Genomic DNA, 7,737 nt, shown 5'->3' on the forward strand with positions numbered 1-7,737 from the left:
ACTATAAAATGGATAGTTTCAATTATGTTAAATTAAAAAGTTTTTGTACAAATAAAACCAATGTAGTTAAGATTAGAAGGAAAACAGAAAATAGGCAAAAAAAAATTATAAACAGGTTTTCAAATAAAAGGCCCATGTCAAACATATAAAAAACTTTGTTAGCTATATTACAATATCAGTCATTTCCCAATGGATATATAGTCAAAGGATATGAATAAGCAGCTTTTTGATGAATAAATCAAAACTATAGTCATATGAAAAAATATTCTAATTCACTATTAATTAGAGAAGTACAAATTTTAAAATAATTGAGGTATTACATCTTATCAAACTGGCTAAAATGATAGAAGTGGGTAACTACAAATGCTGAAGAGGATAGGAAAAATTAGGAATTCTAATTCACTATTGGTGTAACTGGTATAACTGTGAACTGACCTAATTATTTTGGAGAGTAATCTGGAATTTTACCCAAAGAGTTATAAAGTTATGTATACCCTTTGATCCAGCAATATCACTATTAGGTCTGTTTCCCAAAGTGGTCAGGAAAAATGGACAAGTAATTATATATTCTAAAATGAATGTGAGAACCAGCTTGCCTAGTCAAAGTGGAAGAAAAGAAAAGCCCTAAACTTCATTTCATGTGCTAGGAGATTTATTAGTTTCTTAATAAAAATTAAATTAAATCAATATCATGTCATTTTTAATCCTTGATATCCTCTTAGCCACCATACTAGTAAAAGAGATTTCCATCTCATTGCCCTCTATTTTTATGACACAATAATAATTCAATATATTCATATACTACAATTTTTAAAGTAATTTTTAAAAATATACATTTCTTTGTGAATCATGTTCGGAGAGAAAAATCAGAACAATAGGGAAAACCCACAAGAAAAAAAAACAGAAGAAAAAGGGTAAAAAATCAACATGACTTGTGCTGATTTACATTCATTCTCCCTAGTTCTCTCTCTGGATGCAGATGACATTTTTTAATATCCAAAGTTTATTGAGATTGACTTGGATCACTGAACTGCTGAGAACAACCAAGTCTTTTATAGTTGATCATTACACAATTTTGCTGTCACTGTGCACACTCGATTTCTGGTAGTACTTGTTTCGTTCAGCATCATGTAAATCTTTCCAGACTTTTTAAAATTCACCTTGTCCATCATTTTTTATAGAACAATAATATTCCATTACTTTCATATATCATTCTTTATGGGGGGGGAAATGGCCATTAACTCATTTTCCATTTTTTTTGCCAACACAAAAAAGCTACTATGATCATTTTTGCACATGTAGGTTCTTTCCCCTCTTTTATCATCTTTTGGGGATACAATCTAGCAGAAATACTGCTACAGTATCTACAACCCTTTTGGCCTAATTCCAAATTGCTCTCCAGAATCATAGGATCAGTTCACAACTCCACAAATAATGCACTAATGTCTCAGTTTTCTCACATCCCCTCCAACATTTATAATTATCTTTTCCTGTAGCCAAGTGTAAGTGTAAGAAAGTATAAGGTAGTACCTAAGAGTTGTTTTATTTTGCATTTCTCTTATCAATAGTGATTTAGAGCATTTTTTAATATGCCTATAGATGACTTTAATTTCATCATCTTAAAATTTTCTGTTCATATCCTTTGACTATTTATCAATTGGGGAACGATCTGTATTTTTATAAATTTGACACAGTTCTTTATATATTTTAGAAATGAGGTCTTTATCAGAAACTCTGCCTGTAAAGATTTCCCCCCCCCCACCTTTCTACTTTCCTTTAAATTTTGTATGTGTAGGTTTGTTTGTGCAAAATTTTTTAATTTAATGTAATCAAAGTTGTTCATTTTGCATTTTATAATGTTCTCTCATTCTTCTTTGGTCTGATAGAGAAACTATCCCTTGCTCTCCTAATTTGCTTATGTTATCACTCTTTATGTCCAAATCATCTACCCATTTTGACCTTATTTTGATATAGGGTATGAGAAGTAGGTTTATACTGAGTTTCTGACATATTATTTTCCAGGTTTCCCAGTAATTTTTGTGAAATAGTGAATTTTTATCCCAGAAGCTAGAATTTTTTGATTTATCAAATACTAGATTACTATAGTAATTGATTATTGTGTCATGTGTATCTAATCTATTCCATTGATCCACCATTCCATTTCTTAGCCAGTACCAAATGGTTTTGATGACTGCTGCTTTATAATATAATTTTAGTTCTGGTACTGCTAGGCCACTGTTCTTTGTATTTTTTTTTTTACATCAATTCCCTTGATATTTTGATCTTTTGTTCTTCCAGATGAATTTTGTTATTATTTTTTAGCCCTATAAAATAACTTTTTTGTCAGTTTAATAGTATGGCACTGAACAAGTCAACTAATTTAAGTAGAATTGTCATTTTTATCACCTTAGCTTGGCCTGCCAAAGTCATTTCTTAACACATTTCCCATGGTTTTCATTTTTTGACTACCATGAAATAGCAGAAAGTTCCTTAGCTTCATATTTTTGTCTACAATGAAAAGAGCTGAAATCAATATTTTTTTGTGCTGAAGTCTTTTCCCTTTTTTTGAGGGGGATATAGTAGTATAGCTAGATCAAAGATTTGAGTTAAAACTGGGATATATTGGGGTAAATGTTTAATAACTGGATTTCTGCAGGAAAGATGTTCACATGGCACTTTTAGCCTTAATTTACATTATTAACATTTTCTGCATCACTTTCCTAGGTCTAGGAATTATCAAATCAACAAATCAATCTCTATGGTTTATCATTTGCTAGTTTCTGAGATATAAATGCTCATATTAACAAATTAACCACCAGTTCTTATGAGCACGGTTGAGCTGGCTCCAGATACTTCTGGATTTAACATGTTTTACAGTAAGACTTCAGGAATGGAGACCAAACATCCTGACTTCAACTTTTTTTTTCTGCCCTCATAAATACTGTTCTTTTTACTCATGATTCACCCCATCCAAGTCTATGGAGTTGCCTTCAAGGTATAGTCCTTAAACATTTGTTAAATTCTCTCTGTGGATGATTCCCAACTGCTTTTTTGGACATCTTGAACTGGATATCTTGTAAGCATCTGAAACTCAATATATCTAAAAGAGAACTCATTATCATCTCATCCCCATAAAGTTGAATGGAATTTTTAGGAAACCAATCCTCAACTCGTACTTTGCAATGTATCCCCTTCATTTAAAATGATTTTACCTTTTATTGAGCATACATCACTCACATATCACTCTATATTATCAGAATGTTGGTGAACAGACATACTTGACACAGATGTAAAGTATTCTTGTAAAAAAAATTTATATATACTGGAAATTAGACATATGATTCAGTATCTTTCCTTCCTTCTCATCCCTTGAGAATCAAACTCTTAGTATTCTCAAAATTATGATATCACTGGCATGAACCATCTCTGACATTATGAGTCCTATTCAACATTTTTTTTTAAATCTTCTTTCTTCAATGCTACTTACACTTTCTCTATAAGCACATACAAAATTCTGATGTTAGAGTACAAAGACAAAAGGTACGTATATCTTTTCCATCTATTGTCCTTCCAATTTTATCTTTACATGCCCTTGGGATGATTTGTTTCTTTAAATTGGTTCCTGTTGTTTTATGAAGTGGCCCTAGTTAAAATCTTCCATTATCATTCTATATGATATTTTATTTTACTTTTTTTCAGAATATTTCCCATTTGTTTTAGCAAAGATAAAAGGACTGAGGGCAGAGGTGGGTTGGGAAAATGTAAGAGATAAATAAAAATGTTTAGTGTATATAGCACAGCAAAGATATGGCTTTCAAACTTATTTATCAAAAGGAGCAAAGATAGTGAACCAAATTGAGATTTTAAAATTCTAAAAGGGATAACATTTTCTATTTTTCTTTTCAAAAATATTTTGTTGTTACCCTTTGTTTTTATTTTGCTGACATTTCCTCTTTTATCTTTTTCTATACACCTTCTAGAGAACCAGATATATAATGATTTTTTTAATCTTAAAAAAGGAAGAGAAAAAAAATAGTAAAATTTTTCTAGAGATTGAAAAAAATTCTCAAGTTATGTGCAACATTCTGCACCTGTAGATTTTCCACTCCCATCCTCTATAATGGTGTATTCTTCTCATGTCTCTTCTCTGGGGTCAACTTTGTTCTTTATAATTTTACAATATTCATTTTCAACAATTGTTTTCTCTTTCCATTTACATTATTATAGTCCTGAATAAGTTATTTTTTGTCTCTAATTACTATTTCTTTCAGCATTTTAACATTCCATTATTTATATATTAACAGTCATCTACTTAATTTTCAATTCTTTGCTACCTTACAAAGTGCTGCTACAAATATTTTGGTGTATATGGTGTTTTTTTTTTTTGTCAGTGACATTTTTGGGGTTTATGTCTAACAGTTTTATCTTTGAATTAAAGGACACCAGCACTTCAGCTTTTTTATCTGCATAATTACAAACTTTAGAATGGTTATAATAATTCACAGCACCACAAACACTCTAAACTCCTGATTTAGCATATTCATTGGCACCTTGACATCACTGGTATCAATAAAACTTGCCCATAATGCATGATCTCTTAAATAAATTACTATGGTTTGCTTGATAAATTTTTATTTAAATTTTAAGAAACTGAGAAGTTTTCCTTTTTTATTTTGTCTTTCTTGTTTTAGGTATTAGAACTATATTTTTCTTATAAAACAATTTTGATAGAGTGCATTCTTCCTCAAAGTTTGAGAATAATTTGTAGAGTATTAATTGTTTTTTATTTAATGGAATTCTACAGAACTATTAGTACTAAATGTTCTCACCTCAAACCATAATTATTAGATTATTATATAATACATGATTATATAATCATTAGTAGATTAAATTATTTGAAATCTTTATTTGATATTGCTATTTTGATGATTAGTTAATACAGTTTTCTCATGAACAAAAGATATTTCTAAAGGATTGACAAAGACTTAATTTTTTTCATTTCCAGGGTGGAATTGCTTTGAAAAGTTGAACTGGGCAAAGTCGTTAAGCAGAAAACTAGGTGTGGATTGGGTAGAATTTAACATATTAGAGTAATAGTAACATGATATAAAAGAAAATAAGATTTGGCCTTCAGTGTTCAAGAGAATTGCTTTTCCCATTTTTTCCTTTCTGTTTTCACATATATTTAGGAAGCACATGCAGCAGAATTGAGGAGAGTCACTTAGCAACAACTCTGGTAAACAACAACTGGCAGAATAATATTCTATGATCATTTGTCATTCTAAGTATATAATACTTTAATATCAATATTATTCACTTGCTAAAAAAATCAATTTTTAGGTAAAACTAGAAGTTTTTAGATTTCACAAAAGTTGGGGATGCCTCATGAACAGGGTAGGAAAATTAATTTCTTTAATAATTGTTTAGCTCTTCTGGTGTAGCTAGGAAATATACATCAGTTACATATATTCAAAGAAGATTCTGAAGAAATATAGGTGTCATCTATTCAGTTGATCTAAAACATCAATATTTTCAATGCAAATGCAAACAAGTCATAAGAATCATCAAGATCAAGGAGTTTCTTAACTATCCTTAATGTTCAAATATGGAACCCTGTTGTTTGAAAAGGTCAGATTCCTATTCATCTTGTTCTGGAAGTTACTGGTTAAGATGGTTAAATATTTTCCAATATTAATCTTCAATACAATGTCAAGGAACGAAAATAGCAGATGGAAGGAAAGGATGATTTTCATGATGTTTGTATTTTTCACACTGAGTGGTCATTCTTAGAGTGAGACATTTTCAGGGCTAACTGATAAATCTCAGGCCCATTCTGATTTTTTCTTTAAGATACTTTCCATATCTTTCCTTCTTTCAGTTGTCTGAGGATCATGGATCTAGGGCTGAAAGAGATTTTAGAGAATATCTAGGCCAACATCCTCTTCTACTTTATTTTATTTTTTATAGTATTTTATTTTTCCAAATAAATGCATGGTTTTCAACATTCATCTTTGCAAAACCTTGTGTTCCAAATTTTTCTTCTTTCCCTCCCTCCCCCTTCTCCAAGACAGTAAACAATCTAGTCATAGATTAAACATGTTATTCTTCTAAACATATTTCCATATTCATTATTCTGTGCAACAAAAATCAGATCAAAAGGGAAAAAACCATGAGAAAAAACCCCAAGCAAACGAACAACAAAGGCGAAAATACTGTGCTTTCATCCATATTCAGTCTCCATAGTTCTCTCTCTGGATGAAGTTGACACTTTGCATCATAAGTCTATTTGAATTGTCTTGGTTCACCTCATTGTTGAGCAAAGCCAAGTCCATCACAATTGATCATCAACATAATCTTCTTGTTGTTATGTATGATGTTTTCTTGCTTCTGCTCACTTCACTTAGCATCAGTTCATGTAAGTCTTTCCAAGCTTTTCTGAAATTAGCTTATTCATTATTTTCTATAGAACAATAATATTTAATTATATTCATATATCATAACTTATTCAGCCATTCCTCAACTGAGGAATATCCACTCAATTTCCAATTCCTTGCCACTACAAAAAGAGCTGCTACAAATATTTTTGCACATGTGGGTTTTTTCCCATGATCTTTTGGGAATACAGACCTAGTAGAGGTACTGCTACAGTAACTTCAGCCCTTTGGAGCTCATTCCAAATTGCTTTCCAGAATGGTTAGATCAGTTCATAACTCCACCATAATGCATTGTTGCCCCAGTTTTCTCACATCCCCTCCAGTATTTATCCTTATCTTTTCCTGTCATCTTAGTCTGAGAGGTGTGAAGTGGCACCTCAGAGTTGTCAGAGTTGGCACCTTAATTTGCATTTCTGTAATCAATAGTGATTTAGAACATTTTTTCATATGACTAGAAATGACTTTAATACTTTGTCTGAAAATTGCCTGTTCATACTCTTTGACCATTTATCAATTATCCTACTCATTTTACTGATGAGGAATTACACAGGCAGAATTCGAACCTGATCCTGTGTCTCAAAATCCCATCTTCATTTTCACTGTATAACATTGTCTCTTCTGATTGTGTGTTGTTCTTTTCTCTGGTACTGTGTATTTTAGTTTCATAACTTCTATTAATATCTTTGGGAGAGCTTATATTTGTCAATTATTTTTAGCAAATCTGTCAGTAAACACATATTAAGTGTCTACTAGGAACAACACAAAATGCATCAGGTACTGTGCTAAATACTGGGGATGTAAAAAGAAGCAAAAGATAGTCTCTGTTTTCAAGGAAATATTTTATCTAGATTAGCAGTGATCCAGAAATTTTTTTTCCCATATTTTCAATGATGGAAAACAGGTCTACTTGAGAATTCTGCAGGTTTTCCTTGAGGCTGCCAACTCCTTGTCCCACTCTGTCCCCCTTGCACAATAGTTGAAAATGGTGGGATTTAGCTAGGAGATTTGGGCAGGTTGGGAGACTTGTGGGAGTGCTCATGGAGTTGTTAGCTGGATGTTGATTATCTCACTGATGCTACTTTTAATCCTTTTGTGCAATTTAATAAAGTAACTTATTTTCTAAGTCAGTATTGACATTCTAAACTGGCATATTTGGATTTCATATCTCTATGCTGGCAAGTAAGTAAAAACTTGCTGAATAATGAGGTTTTTTAGGCTCTTTTGTTCTCTTTCCATTGATTTACATTAGTTAAATTTCTCTATAAAATTGTTATAATCATTGGATTTTTTCACTTCATCTGTT

This window comes from Sarcophilus harrisii, chromosome 1 (genome assembly GCF_902635505.1).
Source record: "Sarcophilus harrisii chromosome 1, mSarHar1.11, whole genome shotgun sequence".
NCBI lineage: Eukaryota > Metazoa > Chordata > Mammalia > Dasyuromorphia > Dasyuridae > Sarcophilus > Sarcophilus harrisii.